At 46.5% G+C, this 15,916-nt stretch overlaps 1 pseudogene; it reads left to right on the top strand.

Moving 5' to 3' along the window:
- The first annotated feature begins 567 nt into the window (after positions 1-567).
- On the top strand, positions 568-911 carry LOC130868155 (ubiquitin-like protein 5; annotated as a pseudogene).
- Positions 912-15,916: the final 15,005 nt, after the last annotated feature.

Raw genomic sequence — 15,916 nt, 5'->3', positions numbered from 1 at the left:
CCCAGGAAGAGGGTCCAACTGGGGTATATGACCTTCAGGAAAGGGACAGGCCAGCCCTAGAAAAAAATCAATACTGATCTCTGCCAGGTGCCACCGAAACCACATCAGGTCCATTGAATTCTAAACAGGGTCCTCTGGTTTAGCCATCATTTCTAATCAATACTCAGGGGCCAGTTGCAGAAAAAAGAAACCACTCTAGGTATTTTATTTAGAGTCTATATGAATGGGAGCTTTGCCTGCTTGTCTTTTCTGCACACCACATGCATGCAGTGCCCGTGGAGGTCAGAAGAGGGCGTCTGATCCCCTGGAACTGGACTTACAGATAGTTGTGAACGCCATGTGGATGCTGTGGAACCCAGGTCCTCTGGAAGAGCAGCCCGTGCTCCTAACCACTGAACCATCTCTCCAGCCCCCACTCCAGGTATTTTAAACAGATAGGAATTTAATGTAATGTCTAAGTCCATTCAGACTGCTGTAGGAAAAATGCCATGAACAAGGTAGCTTATAAGAAACAGAGGTTTAGAGCTTCGCGATCGAGGTAGGAGTTGTGTCGTCCATAAGTTCGAGGGGTTTAGAGGTCCAGTCACAATGATTGAGGTGGTTTGCAACGACCGTCTAGGAAAGAAAGTCCGCGTCAAGTGCAACACCATGACACCATCGGGGACTTGAAGAAACTGATAGCGGCCCAAATTGGCACCCGGTGGAATAAGATCGTTCTTAAAAAGTGGTACACGATTTTTAAGGACCACGTGTCTCTGGGAGATTATGAGATCCATGATGGGATGAACCTGGAACTTTATTAACAGTAGACGGGAATTCCTTCTCCTTGCCTACCCTGCCTTCCTCCCCCACCCTCATTTGACACTGGTATAGATGCCCATTTTTAACAATTCACATGAATAAAAACTTCAGTGCTGCTTAAAAAAAAAAAGAAAGAAAGAGAGGTTTATTCTTCTCAGTGCCAATGCCTAGGACATTGAAGACCAAGGTTCTGGAATATTTGGTGTGTGGTAGTGGGGGTGGGGGTGGGCTTCCTAACTCCCAGAAGCTGTGGTTCTCTTGTCTTTGAATGTAAAAAGGATAACATGGTCTCCTGGGCGAAGCCCTTCTGTGGTCCTGGTAACTGAGCCCGGAGCCCATGCGTACTAGACAAGCGCTCTATTACTGAGTTATGATCCTCATCTTCAGAGTCTCTTTAAGGTACTAATTCTGTTGATGAGGCTTCTGCCTTCATGGCCGTATCACCTCCCAGAGGCCCCGCATCCTCCCACCATTAACCCATTTAGAGTGGATCTCCTTGCCTGCATAACCCAATCTAGCAGCTAGGTCCTCACGGTGGTCATATTAAGAGGTGGAGCCCGGAGTGGAGCATTCATGTCATCGGAGGCATGTCGCCAAAAGGGGTGAAGGTCTTTCTTTTGAGATTCTTGGGTCAGTTCTCGTGGGCCAGTTCTTAAGGAAATAGCAAAGCTGCCCGTCCCCTCTCTTTTGGTGTTAGCTCTCGCTCCTCTACATATACCTCCATTGGAATGCTGTCCACAGTGAGCTCCTGACCACAGGGAAGCCGACACGGGCACCATGCTTTTCAACCTTGGGAACTGTGAGCTAAAGAGCCCTCTTTTCTTTATGAAATTACCCATGTTCAGGAATTCGTGTGATAGTAATAGCAAATGAACCATAAAAAGCTAGAGCCTTGTTGCTAACATTGAACCTGAAGTGACATGTCACAAGCACGTCACTTAATCTCTCTAAGCTCCAGCTTCCACAGCTAATGAAAATAATAACTTATTTACTGCTTGCAGGACTAATGTGTAAATAAAATTAGTTAATGTAAGGAAAGTTATAGAAAGTTATAAAGTGGCTTACAAATGACAAGTTTATTATTGTCATATTAAAAAATAAACCTGGGTCAGGTGGTGGTGGCACACGCCTTTAAAACCAGCACTCGGGAGGCAGAGGCAGGTGGATCTTTGAGTTCGAGGCCAGCCTGGTCTACAGGGTGAGTTCTAGGACAGTCAGGGCTACACAGAGAATCCTTGTCTTGAACCCCCCCTACACACACACACACACACACACACACGCAGAAAATAAACAAACACACACATAAACAAACAAACAAACAAACCGACCTCAGAGCTGTCATGATGGGTCAATGGTTGCTGTTCTTTCAGAGGACTTGGTTCAGTTCCAGTATTCATACCAGCTGGTCCGCAGTCATGCCTTCTTCTGGCTTCTAATGTATACATACCCACACACGAACACACACAGGTATATAGAATTAAAAAGAAAACAAATCTTTAAAAATAAACCTCCAAAAAAAAAAATAAATAAATAAAAAAAAAAAAATAAACCTCCACCTTTGACCACAATAAATGATTTATATTCAACCTAGTCAGGACTGGGGACCCGTTTTGTTTCAGGTTTTCCATCAGAGGGTTGTGGGCACACTTTCAGAATGGGAGCTGGGGAACTTGGGGCACAGACAATGGCAAGCACAGTCCTTCTAAGCCTTGCCACCTGCGTGCCCTTTCATCTCTGGAACAGACTGGATACAGGCAGATACTTTCAAGTGCATCTATTACTATTTTATTCTTACCTCCTCAGAGTAACACACATAGCATTTTTTTTTACCTGATACAAACTGGGATGCTTAGCCAGGCGGTGGTGGCGCACACCTTTAATCCCAGCACTCGGGAGGCAGAGGCAGGCAGGTCTCTGTGAGTTCGAGGCCAGGCTGGTCTACAGAGTGAGTTCCAGGACAGTTAAGGCTGTTATACTGAAAAACTCCATCTCAAAAAACAAAAACAAAAACAAAAACAAAACAAAACAAACAACAGAAACCTGGGGTGCTTATGACCTCTGCCAGGGAGACACTGTCCTGTCCCGTGCTCCTGTACTCCTCAGGTCTATGGTTGCTGGCGTCTGAAAATGCCTTATTACCCCTGCATATGTTTGTGCATTTGCATGTGTGTGTATGTGTATGTACGTGTGTGTGTGTGTGTGTACGTGTGTGTACGTGTGTGTATGTGTATGTACGTGTGTGTACGTGTGTGCTGTGCATGTGGTTTTCATTCTCTCCCTGGAATTTTCCCAAAGGGAGTCAGACAAGACTGATCAAAAGACGTTTGTAGCAAAGGAGTGCCCAGAGCCAGCTTCGTGCTGGGGGAAGAATTCCTGTCTCCTTGTGCTTCCCAGCATTCTCCACAGCCAGAGAAATGTCTCTAGGTATGAACTGCAGAAATAAGCCATATATATATATATATATATATATATATATATATATATATATATATATATATAGTTTTTGTGTGTTGTCTGAATGAAGTCTTGAATGAACTAAAATTCCTTTTATTTCAATTTATCAAATTAGGAAGTACTTGTTTTTTATGTGAATATCCATGTCACCACCACTCAGTCAACATCCAGACTCTTTTTTTGCACTCCTATAATGTTCCTTTCCAGTCAATACCCTCTCATCTGTCACCTCCTAGACATGTCATTACTGCTGGGGTTTCCATTTCCTCTTGTTTTGAACTTCATCCAGCTAGTAGCATGCAGTACTCACTCACTCTATGTGTGTGCGTGCGTGCGTGCATGCATGTGCGTGTGTGTGTGCGTGTGTGTGTGTGTGTGTGTGTGTGTATGTGTGTAGATCAGAGAGCGACCACCAATCTCAGGTGTTGCTCCTTGGGTGCCATCCACCTTGTTTTTCTGTTTGTTTTGAGATGGTCTCTTGCTGTCCCAGAGCTCAGAAAGTAGCCTAGGCTGGCCAGCCAGTGGGCCCAGGGATCCTGTTGGCTCAGCCTCCCCAGTGGTGGGACTGCAAGCGTGTGCCACCATACCCAGCTTTTTCACATGGCTTCTAGGAATTGCCCTCAGGTGCCCACGCCTTTGCCATAAGCACTTTGCTGACAGGACTATCATCCCCGCCCCGGTACTTCCTTTGCGCTTGGCATTTGCACGTGGTAGACTACATGTGTGACCCACCCAGTGAGGTCGTGTTCTTTATTCTTTCACAGTCTACAGTGTGAATATTCATTTCCTGGATGGACCAGGGACTGGATAACAACTCAACCATAAGTGGCGAACCTGCCTTCCTGCTGGTTGGTTTTGAATTTTCCCCGAGGCCTATGGCCTTGCTAGAGAGTAGTCCATGCCAGAGGATAGGTCAGGCTACCCAGGACTCCTTAGGGCTCATGATCTTGGGTGGCACCGTTAAAGGCGAGTTTCTAGAGACCCTTTCCCATCTGAAATGAGATTAGGATAGGTCAGAGCGATAAGGTGGTAGTTGCCCAGCTCCCCCCTGGCGGTGGCCATGACTGACCAGGGTTTGTATTCTGTAGTGAATTGTTTTGAAATCTCTATGAAAATGGCGTTCCCTCATCCCCCCACCTCCCCATAGCCCCTAACCTCTCAGCTCCCATAGATCGTACACTCAGGATTACGAGGGGCAATTTGGCCTCAAAAGCCATTTGTAAAGCTAACAGGTCACAAAGCAATTTGAGGCCAGGCTATTTCAGGTCAAACCTGAGTAAGAGTTTGGCTATGGGCTAGAGTGAGCCAGGCTGGGAGTAGTCTGGTGTCCCTGCACAAAGCCTGGGGAAGTTTTATGGGCCCTTGGTGGGCTTGCACTCCTGTTACAAGGAACATGCCCAACAAAGGAGCCTTCAAAGATCAGAAGTTTTATGGTCTTCAACAGCAAGCTGGGACCTGTTCTTGGTCTCAGGCTCCTGGGTGGAGCCGAGAGCAAGTGTGATTTATGGGGGCCAGACACCTCCCTCCTATGAACTTCTCTGGGTGCAGTCCACATCTGGTGGTCTCGGCGAGCAGCTGGGGGTGGCACTTTGCGACCTTGAAGATGATTGAAAGCCTGGAAAACAGGCCTGATGGGCAAGCTTTAAAAGGCCGGGACTGCTGAGCTTGGAGAAGTTAAGATGAACACCCGTGTTAAGTCCGCGAGGGGCTCAACTCAAAACCAGTGTTCTCATCGAGCCCGTGTGTCTCAGAACAAGGGTGCAGGGTAGGGCGGGAGTCACAAGGTGAGGAAGTGGCTTTAAATTCCAGCAAAAAAGATTGAGGTTTGAAAGTGACAAGTCAAGTTCACAGGGAAGCTGGTGGAACAACCCTGCAGGGGTATGCGACAGGAGTGTTCAGAGACTGGAGGTGCCTGAACGTAAGGACAGCCCTAGCGGACACTTGATGGAGGAAGGTCATTGGTTAAAAAATAAAGAAACTGCTTTGCCCTCATAGGTTAGAACATAGGTGGGTGGAGTAAACAGAACAGAATGCTGGGAGGAAGAGGAAGTGAGCTCAGACTCGATAGCTCTCCTCTCTGGGGCAGATGCGATGAAGCTCCGACCCAGGATGGACATAAGCTAGAATCTTCCCAGTAAGCGCACCTTGGGGTCTACACACATTATTAGAAATGGGCTAGTCCAGGTGCGAGAGTTAGCCGAGAAGAGGCTAGATATAATGGGCCAAGCAGTGTTTAAAAGAATACAGTTTGTGTGTTGTTATTTCGGGGCATAAGCTAGCCAGGTGACCAGGAGCTGGGGCAGCAGAAACACAGCCCACAGCTCCCACTACAGACACTTCTGCATTCACGCCTTAGTGTAGGAATACACAGAGGTGAACCGCCAGAATGAGAGTCGGGTAGCGATGCTCACATGGGAAGGGAAACCCCAAGAAGCACAGGGATGACCTGGGGAAGTGAGACAGGGCTAGCAAGGATGCCAGTAGAGGGCATCTTAAGCTGCAGGCTTGTTTTGTGGGTGAATGGAACCCAGTCCCATTGATGCCTTCTCTGGGAGACAGTGGGAAGCCCAGCTGTTCTCCCAGATGAACAAGGATCCTCCTGTACAAGGATCCTCACAACACCTATGGATTTCAGACTCTGCAAGGGCTGAAGTCTCCTACATAAAAGGATGCGGTATCTGCAAAGGATGGCCACACACTCTCTGGTGCACTTTGGACCAGCTCTAACTGATCTGTGGTACGGAACACACTGCAAATGTCATGTAAACAGTCATGATGCTGTCCCGTGGGGGCGACAGACAAGAAAAAAGTCTGTACATGCTAACACTGTGTGTGTTACACATATGTGTGTTTTCATGTGTCTGCACATGTTGTGGGCATTCTAGTTTTGTCTCTGTTGCTATGTAATAAAACTCTTTGCCTGAAAGTAGCTGAGGGGAAGAAAACATTTATTCAGTTTACATTTCTAGGTCACAGTCCATCATGGAGGGAAGTCAGGGCAGGAACTCAAGCAGGAATTTGGAGGGAGAAGCCATGGCTGCTAGTTGCTGATTTGCTTACAGATCCATGCTTAGCTAGCCTTCTTATACAGCTCAAGATCACCTGTCCATGGACTAGTTCTTCCCGCGCTGCGATGGACCCTTCTATAGCAACTGACCATCAAAACACCCCCCAGACATGTTCATTGCTAGTCTGATCTGGGCAATCCCTCAGTTGAGACCCCTTCTTAGGAAACTGTGGCTTGTAGCAAGTTGACAGTTGACGCTGAGACAGTGTCTGGACATGCATGTGTGCATTCATGTTGAGGGGAGAGGCAGATGCCAGGTGTCTTCTTCTATTGCTTGCCACCTGAGTTTTTGAGACAGGGTCTCAGTCACTGATACTGGGGCTCACCAACTTGGCCAGCAAGTTCCCAGAATCCTCCTGTTTCTGACTTGTTCTTTAGCACTGGGGATACAGATGTGTTGTTATACCCGGCTTTTTGTGTGTCTGTCTGTCTGTGCTGAGACAGGATCTTTCTGTGTAATCCTGGCTTTCCTGAACTTTCTATGTAACCAGGCTGGCCTCGAACCCACAAAGATTCTCCTGCCTCAGCCTCCCCACTGCTGGGGTTGACTTTTGATGTTAGTGTACGTGCTTGGGGATATGAACTCTGCTTCTTATACTAGGGCAGCAGGCACTTTGCCCACTGACCTATTTCTCCAGTCACTAGTGCTAACATTTCCTGAAAGAATAAATCAGTTTTCTCCAAGAGATGACACTGGGTTTATCAACCACTTCAGGACAGGCCTCATATTCAGCAATAATGGACTCTACAGTTTTTTATGTTTGCTTTTATTTGGTTACAGTTTGGTGTTTTTGTTGTTGTTGTTGTTTGTTTTTCTGTTTGTTTGTTGTTTTGTCTTGTTTTTTTAGTTTTGGGGGTTTGCTGTTGTATTGGGTTTTTGTTTGTTTTCTTTCTTTTTTAGAGAAGTTAAAGTTGGATGGATAGAGAAGGGGAGAGAATCTAAAGGAACTGGGGAAGGAGAAGACAATGATCAAAATATACATTAATTAAAAAGTTGTTTTACATAATTAAAAACTAATAAAAAGGAGAAAAATAAAAAAAAAGAATATTTTCAGGCCTGGAGAACTGCCTCGGTGGTTAAGGGCATATGCTCTTGCAGAGGACCTGAGTTCAATTCCCAGCACCTATATCAGGCAGCTCACAGCTGCCTGCAACCCTAACTCCCGGGAATCCAATGCTTCTGTCCTTCATAGGCACCCATATGCACATGTATATACCCATACATAGACACATACACATGCATATAAAAAATAAAAATAAATCTTTGAAAAATGTTTTCAATAGGCCATTGGTTGCATCCATGCGTGTGGAACCCACAGCAAGGAGGGGCAGCTGTGTTCACCCATCAACTGCCACCTGTCACAGGTTGAAACTCATTCTGTTCCAAAGAACCCCATGGCTATTGGTGTAGGTAATGACGTTAGGAAGGAGACTTCCCAGACATGCCAAGGCTTGCTGGTGTCAATCTTGATATCAAGACCACAGTACTGATCTGGGGCTCTCCTTTCAGGGTGGGAAGCCTGTAGAAGCCTGGTAATCAAGGGATTCCTGGTTCTGTTGGGTCCATGAACCTTCCCGAAGTTCTTGTTGATGGTTGTTGTTGCTTGTTTTTTTACTCTTTGGATCTTTGGGGCCCCACTACCCAGCTCCCAAATAAATCACACAGAAACTTATTCCTACTTATGGATGCCCAGCCTTAGCTTGACTTATTTCTAGTTAGCTTTTCTTAATTTATCCTGTCTACCTTTTGCCTCTGGGCTTTTATCTTTCTCTATTCTATATGCTTTTCTTTCTTTCTTTCTTTCTTTCTTTCTTTCTTTCTTTCTTTCTTTCTTTCTTTCTTTCCTTCCTTCCTTCCTTCCTTCCTTCCTTCCTTCCTTCCTTCCTTCCTTCCTTCCTTCCTTCCTCTCTCCATTGCTGGTTGTGTAGCTGGGTGTCTGGTCCCTCATGTCCTCCTCTCCTCCTTTTCTTGCTTCCCAATCTTCTTTTCCCAGATTTCTCCTCCTGTTTGTTCTCTCTGCCTGCCAGCTCCACCTATCCTTTCTCCTGCCTCGCCATTGACTGTTCAGCTCTTTATTAGACCAATCAGTTGTTTTAGACACTCAAAGTAATACAACTTCACAGAGCTAAACAAATTCAACATAAAAGAATGCAACACATCTTTGCATCATTTAAAAACGTTCCACAGCATAAGCAAATGTAATGCATCTTCAACTAATATTCCACAACAGATGGTCCCTGCATGTCTAATTGAAATGGATGTACTTCTCTGTTAGAAGCCCCATTCATACTGGTTCCTTTGCCTATGGAGTAAGGATAAGTGTTGTAGGAGGCTGCTTGTTCCTTTCCCAGCCACCCAGACTCCTGAAATAACCACACAGAAAGTATATTATTTAGATCACTGCTTGACCATTCATTTAAATGTATTGCTAGCTAGCTCTTACATCTAGAACTAACCCATCTCTATTAATCTGTGTGTCGCCACATGGCTGTGGCTTACCGGCAAGATTCTGGCTTGTCTGTTCATGGCATCTATCTCTGGCGGGGCTACATGGCTTCTCCTCATTCTGTCTTCTTTCTCCCAGAATTCAGCTTAGTTTTTACTGTCTACCTCTATTCTGCCCTGCGCAGTCCTAAGACGGTTTCTTTATTACCAATGGTATTCACAGCATACAGAGGGGAATTCCACATCAGATAAGCATACTGGGAAATACCAAGTGGGTGACTCTAGAAGACTCCAAGCTGATATCGGGTCGACCTAAAGTAGGACAACCTGAGGGGATGGCAGAGATCAGGGCTACCTTCAATGATGTGAAGAATGTGGGATTTGTGACCCCATCTCTATTTGATTAAATAATATTGTTCCTAGAATCTCTGAGTGGATCCTGGTGAGTGAGAATGACCCACTTAGTCAAGGAGTTCCTCAATTTGAGCTGTTTTGCATTGTGTGCCATCTTTGCTGTCTAGCACATGGATTGTGGCCATGTATATTAGTTGTGTCATTTCTGCAATAAACTATCTGAAGAAAGCAACTTAAAGAAGAAAGGGCTCTGGGGGGGTGGCACATGCTGTTAAACTCAGACACATTTTCTGCATTGTTGGTCCCTGGGGCTGGATTATCAAGGTCCATATACCACTTAAATGGTTCTATTTTATAGAATATGCCAGGAGATTATGAGGTGCCACCAATAGGGTTAGTCAGGAACACGCATGACAGTTAAGACTTGTCAGTCAGGTCAAGCTGAGTCCCTACATCTGGTCTAAGGTATGTGCTGCCATCAACATGACACACCCATGGGTAGTTTTTGAATATTTTGAATACAGTCCAACACACAATTATAAACTTAGTTGGAACATTGTGAGAAATATCTTAGGTTATTTATTTCTCATCATTACTCTTGGCAATCATGGGAGCAAAGTTTAATCACGGATTGCTGGGTTAAGAAGAGACAGTGTCAGTGTTAGGCTTATAGGTCACAGGCTGTCCTAGGGTTTCTAGTGCTGTGATGAAACACCACAATCTAAAGCAACTTGGGGAGCAAAGGGTTTATTTTGATCACACTTCCAGGTACAGCTCATCACTGTGTGAAGTCAGGACAGGAACCTGGAGGCAGGAAGTGATGCAGAAGCCATGGAGGGGTGCTACTTACTGGCTTGATCCCCATAGTTTGCTCAGCCTGCTTTTTTGTAGAACCAAGGACCCCCAGCCCATGGGTGGCACCTCCCACAGTGGCCTGGGCCCTCCCCCATCATTCATGAAATCAGAAATGCCCTACAGGCTTGCCTACAGCCTGATCTCATGAAGGCATTTTTGTAATTGAGCTTTCCTCTTTTCACCTGTCCTGGAAATTTTGGTTAGCAAACTTTGTAGACAGGGTTGCCTACATAACTAGTGGGCCCAGTACAAAATGACAATGTGTGTGTGTGTAGGGGGGGGTGGCATTGGTCATGAAGCAAGAGAAAGTGTTAGTAAAGGAACTAAACTAGAAAGTCCTTTCGTAAACAGAACAAAACTATTCTGTACAGAACACATAGAGGTGTCAGTGCCACATGAATTACTGCATGGACTTACAAATTGCACAACAATGGTATTTTGGTATCATGATTTTATGTAATGTGATAAATAATACTTCATTAATGTGATATCGTGATTGATCGTAACATTTATCTGGCTCACTTTCCTGAAAATTCATTTATTAGGTCATCAAACTTTATCCTCTGAGCAACTTCATTTTCCATCGATATAAACTGAAAACGACATCAGTCACTTTGGGCAAACGTGAGATTGCAGAAAAGTGGTCATTTTTAATTTTGAGAAGGCTTTCTGCTGATGCAGCTGCAGCTAGAGCTGTGAGCGGTGTTTTTATAGGTTGTGACACCAGGGTAAATTTCTGATCAATTATTTCAAAATGTAGATTCCAACACATCCAGAGCTGATGATGCTCGTGTTGTAATTTTTTTCTTAAAAAAAAGAGAAAGATTAACTCTTTTTATAATCAGTTTTGGGTAAGTCTAAACTTAATTTTAAATGTAAATTTGTACAATGGCATTTCATTATTTTCTCTGACATTTCTTGTAACTTGGCGGTCCTAGAAGAGATGGAGAGTAGCTGTGTGATTTATGTGCAACCTAAATGCCTGCTTATGCTCTCTATTGCTGTGTGTGCAATTAGAAGGGAAGTTAGTTTTGAAATTATCTTCTTTGTTAATAATTGGCTCCTCTGGCACTTAGTAAGAAAATCATGTTCTTTCCTTTCGAAGTTGGTGACCATTAAATTTAATTCCTGCTTCTAAGCCTGTTTGTATTTGTCAGGCAATAGTGCAGTGGTTTTTAAAACCCAAGATTCCAAACTCTGGGAGGGGTGTGTGTGTGTGTGTGTGTGTGTGTGTGTGTGTGTATTTGTGTGCTATGGGCATATGTACATGTACTGGAAACCACAGGGCAACCTTGGTTGTTGTTCCTCAGTTGCCAATCTACTTTGTGTTTGGAGACAGCATCTCACTGATGGAATTCACTGATCAGGCTAAATTGTCTGACAGGTGAGCCCCACCCCCTGGGGGGGGCGGTGTCTGCTGCCTTCCCAAAGCTGGGATTGCAAGTGCACACCACCGGGCCCCATGCTTGTCTTTTGAAATGTGGGTTCTGGGGATTGAAACTGGGGCCTCACGCTTTCAGGGCGAGTGCTTACTAACTGGACTCTGTACCGGTCTTGAACTGTCTGGAAACCCTCTCACCCCTGTCTGCTGTGCTTGATTGTAGCAGCTGCCCAGGAGTGCTGATTTGTTAGTAACTTGTGGGCAGTGTTCCTGAGGACGTACTGGCTGGCCCTGTCCTGGCACTAGCTCTTCTACTGGGAAGTTAGTATTTGGGTGGATGCTTCATGGATGGGTTCTAACATCGATCGTTAAGCTAGTTTCTCACAGTGGGAGCCAGCTCTTAGCCCAGACAAGTCTGCTCCCTCTCCTGCTACTCCTAGAGTAATGGCCCCTGCCATCGCCTCCAACATTCTAAGCCTGGGACTCCCTCACACCCTAGACTGGCAAGGTGATGCCTGTGTTCTGAGTTATCAACTTTCTATCACTGAGACAAAATGCCTGAGATAGTCGGGCCTGGTGGTACAGGCTTGTAATCCCAGCTATCTGGGAGGCTGAGGCAGGAGGACTGCAAATTCAAAGCCTTTGCCCAGCTAACTCCTAAGAAGTGGAGCTGACTCCAAAAGAGGAGAGAGTTGTTTGGGCTCACTGTTTCCCGGGTTCCAGCCCATGGCCGGTTCTCCTAGCTTCCAACAGCCTTGGCCAGTTGTTCTGGGCCTGTGGTAGCTCAGCACACTGTGAAGGGAACACTTGTGGCAGGAGCTGCTCACCTAATGGGAAGTGACAGAGAGGACTGTCCTGGGATCCCTTTGTTCCCTTCTAGGGCACACTCCACAGTGACCCAATTTCCTCCAACTTGGCCCTGCTTGTTAAAGTTTTCTCTCACTCCCCGTTAGCAACAGAGGCTGGTGAGCAAGCCTTTAACACATGGTCTTCATGGGAAACAGATCCAAGCACTCGGTCTTGCCGGTGTAATCGCTAAGGCTGCACTCTGCCCTGTGCTTGCCGCCACTTGGCACATCTATAGCGCTCACACGTGCTCCGTGGTTCCATCAGAGGTAACTTAGGCAACCTCATGTCCTAGATTCGTTTCCATGGCTGGTATAAAATACCCTGACAGAACGTAACTTAGGAGATAAGAGATTTACTTTAGCTCAGATCCAGTTCATCACTGTAGGGAGGTCAAGGAAGTAACTTCAAACAGCGAGTCACATTACACCGCAGTCAGGAGCAGAACGCAATTCATACGTGCTCATCTGCTTGCTTGTGCTCAGCCCAGCGTTCCCACTCTGCCGTATTTCGGCATCTCCTGCCTAGGGGATGGTGTAGCCACAGTGGACTGGGCCTTTCCATATCAGTTGACTTGACACCAGTTCCACAGACAAGCCTGAAGGCCAGCCTGGTCTACGCGATTCAAGTGAGGCTCCCTACCCAGGTGACTCCAGGTCCTGTCGAGTTGACACTCAAGGCTAGCCATGACACTTAGAGTTAAAGAAAACATCACCAACAATTTTCAGCTGGAGACAGCAGAGCCCGAAGCCAAGTTTGGGACTCTGCTGAGAGCAGGCACCGTGCCGCTTGTAGCACACTGCGTGTGCTCCCGGAGCCCAGCCTACACGCAGGCTCTTGGTGGTACTTCCCAACAAGGCCAATGGCCAGCTGGTACAGAGATGCCTGTGTTCAGGACAGGCCCTTCGACAAGGCTTCAGTTCAGTAGATACTTGGGAGGTGATCCCAGGAAACTCAGAGAAGTGGGGGAAGCAACACAGAGATGTGGCCAAGTCAACGCAGGTTTGTAAGTGAATGCAAGCTTGTATTATCTCTGCAAAAACAAACAAACTCCCCCTAAATTGGGGTGTGATTCTGCTGTCCCCTTGACAGACACTTGAAGAATACACCCCAGAATCCAAATTGTAGCTTCCCTTAGAGGCCAGGCAGCCACGCTCATTGTCCTCTGAGGATCCACGCTCCTCAGGAAGCCACGGTCCTCCAGCCTCACGTCAGCCACCCGCTCAGGCTGTGTGGGCCTTTTCATTCATTCTGAGCTCTGTAATTACCAGTTTCCTCCTTCCATTAGTATTGCAAACGCCTCCAACAACGTTATTTTCTTGCTTTATTTCTACGGCAGAAAAAAAGCCACTTAGAAGCGAATTATACTTGCTTCCATAAATCTCTACCTGTTCCTCTTGTGTGTATGGAGGGCCTGTCATGGTGGTATCTGGGCACTCAGGCAGTCCCATTAGATCAAATTCATGATGGAAGAGAAGACCACTACCACTGCCTCCTCCTCCTCCTCCTGCCCTCTCCCCCTCCCCCTCCTCCTCTGAAGAAGTCTCTTGGGTAGCACACAGAGGGCCAGGGCAAGCAAGAACTGCCAGCGTGGGGCCTCTTGTTCTCCAGCCTAGAGAGAGGAATGACTTTGGCAAGGAAGCGCACTCCCTCCTGGAGGGAGGCATGGGAAGCTTGCAAACTAATTTGGAAGATCTATCAGAGGGTGGGTTTCAATATGTTGGGCATTTACCATTTGAAATGATTTCAGTTTCATTGCTCTCCAAATAGCAAATTGAGTCCATTTTTCACAAATGTGGTTTTGCACACTGAATGGCTTCTACTGGAGGATGCTGGATGCTCACCCCCTCTTTCTCGTTCCAGAGTTGCCTAGGACTTGAAGTTCAAATACTGCTGAGTGTCTCTTAGTGGTCATGCCGACAAGGCTGCTTAAGAGCCCAGTTCCCCGGGGGGGTGGGGGGTGGGGGGGGCTGAGTGCAGCGGTCAGGAGCTCTTGCTTCTTCTTCTTGCCCTGGCCCATCCTCCACGCCCTGTGTCTTCCTTGCTCTTCTGGATATTGAATCCAGAGCTTTCCAGGCAGGTGTTCCACCTCTGAGCTCTATCTTCTACCCTCATTTTACTTTGAGACAGGATCTCAATAAACTACCTAGGCAGGTACTGAACTTGAACTCCTTCTGCATAGCGTCCTAAGCAGCTGGGATGGCAGGCCTGTGCTGACACCCAGCTGCCTCTATGACGTTTTGATTGGCCCCAGACCATCTTCCATTTTCTGGACTCCCTGTTATGGTTGTGGCCTGGCCTTGCCTCTCAGACACTTGTGATTGCAGTTGGGAGTCTATCCCACACATACCACACCAACTCTCAGGATCCCCCGACTGGGGGTGTTTCTTCTGAGGGAGTTTCCGCAGGTTCAGAGAGAATCCAGGAACTGTGTCAGGTGAGAAAATACAAGGAAGGAGTCTCTGATCTTGGAAAATTACAAAGCCATTTTGCTTAACTGTATTATTTATTGATATGTGTGTGTGTGTGTGTGTGTGCTCTTGGACTGAACCCAGTCTTTGTGTTTAAGTGTTGCACTACTGAATTCCATCTCACCCCTATTTTTTAGGTAAAAGGGTGAAGGGAACCCCCTACTTGGGGGATATATCTCCATTGGCAGACTGCTCGCCAATAAACCCTGAGTTCAGTCCCCAGAGTATCAGAAACTGGGTGCGATGGGGCAGGCTTTTAGTCCCAATGCTCATGAGGTAGAGGCAGGAGGACCAGAAGTTCAAGATCTCTGTAATCGTCTGTCCCGGTTGTCATCTTGACAAAACCTAAAGTCACCTGGGAGAAGGGACTCTGGGTACGTTTGTGACATACTCTTGATTATGTCAACTGACGTGGACTATGTGAGAGTAGAGAAAGCGGTCAGGGCAAAAGTACACATGGCTTCATTGCTTTCTTCTGATGCTGGTTGTGATATGGTCAGCTACTTCAAGCAGCCGTTTCTTGATTTCCCTGCCGTGACCTGGAGTGGAGGGCTGAAAGACACCCTTCCCCTTAGGGTGCTTTTGTCAGAGTATCTTGTCAAGGCAACAGGAAACCAAGACCTTCACTAGGTAGCAAATCAAAGCCAGTTGTGTTGTGTGGATTTTTTTTTTAATCAATTTGACATAGGCTGTAGTCATCTGCAAAGAAGAAGCATCCGTGGAGGAATAGCCTCCATCAAACTGGCCCATGGGCAAGTCAACTGATGATTGATGTGGAGGGGGGGCACAGCCCACTGTGGGCATGGTCAGGACTGGGCAAGTGCTCTGGGTCATTTAAGAAAGATAGCTGACCAAGCCAAGGAGAGCAAGCCAGTAAGCAGCATCTGTCCATGTTCTTCGCTTCAGCTCCTGCCCCAGGCTCCTACCTTGCTCGAGTTTCCTCAGTGATGGACTGAAATGGGGACCCGTAAGCTGAAGAAACTCCTTCTTCCCCAAGTTGCTTCTGGTCATGGATTTTTATCACAGCAATAGGAAGCCAAAAAGGACAACTATCTAGATTACAAGAGATCTTGTCTAACCAAACCCCTTAGACCAACAAACCATGAACACGCCAACAAACATGGTAGGCCAACTAGAGGTTTCTTCCCCTTGGCACCCATCTCTGCCACCTGCCTGTCTGTGCAGCTGTCCCATCAAGAAGCTCATGCAAAGCCAGGGCTTTGAGAGTGTGAGGCCGTAAC

The sequence above is a fragment of the Chionomys nivalis genome, chromosome X, assembly GCF_950005125.1.
Source record: "Chionomys nivalis chromosome X, mChiNiv1.1, whole genome shotgun sequence".
NCBI lineage: Eukaryota > Metazoa > Chordata > Mammalia > Rodentia > Cricetidae > Chionomys > Chionomys nivalis.
Note: the sequence above shows the minus strand (reverse complement) of the source record. Positions and strands in the feature narration are given on the sequence as shown.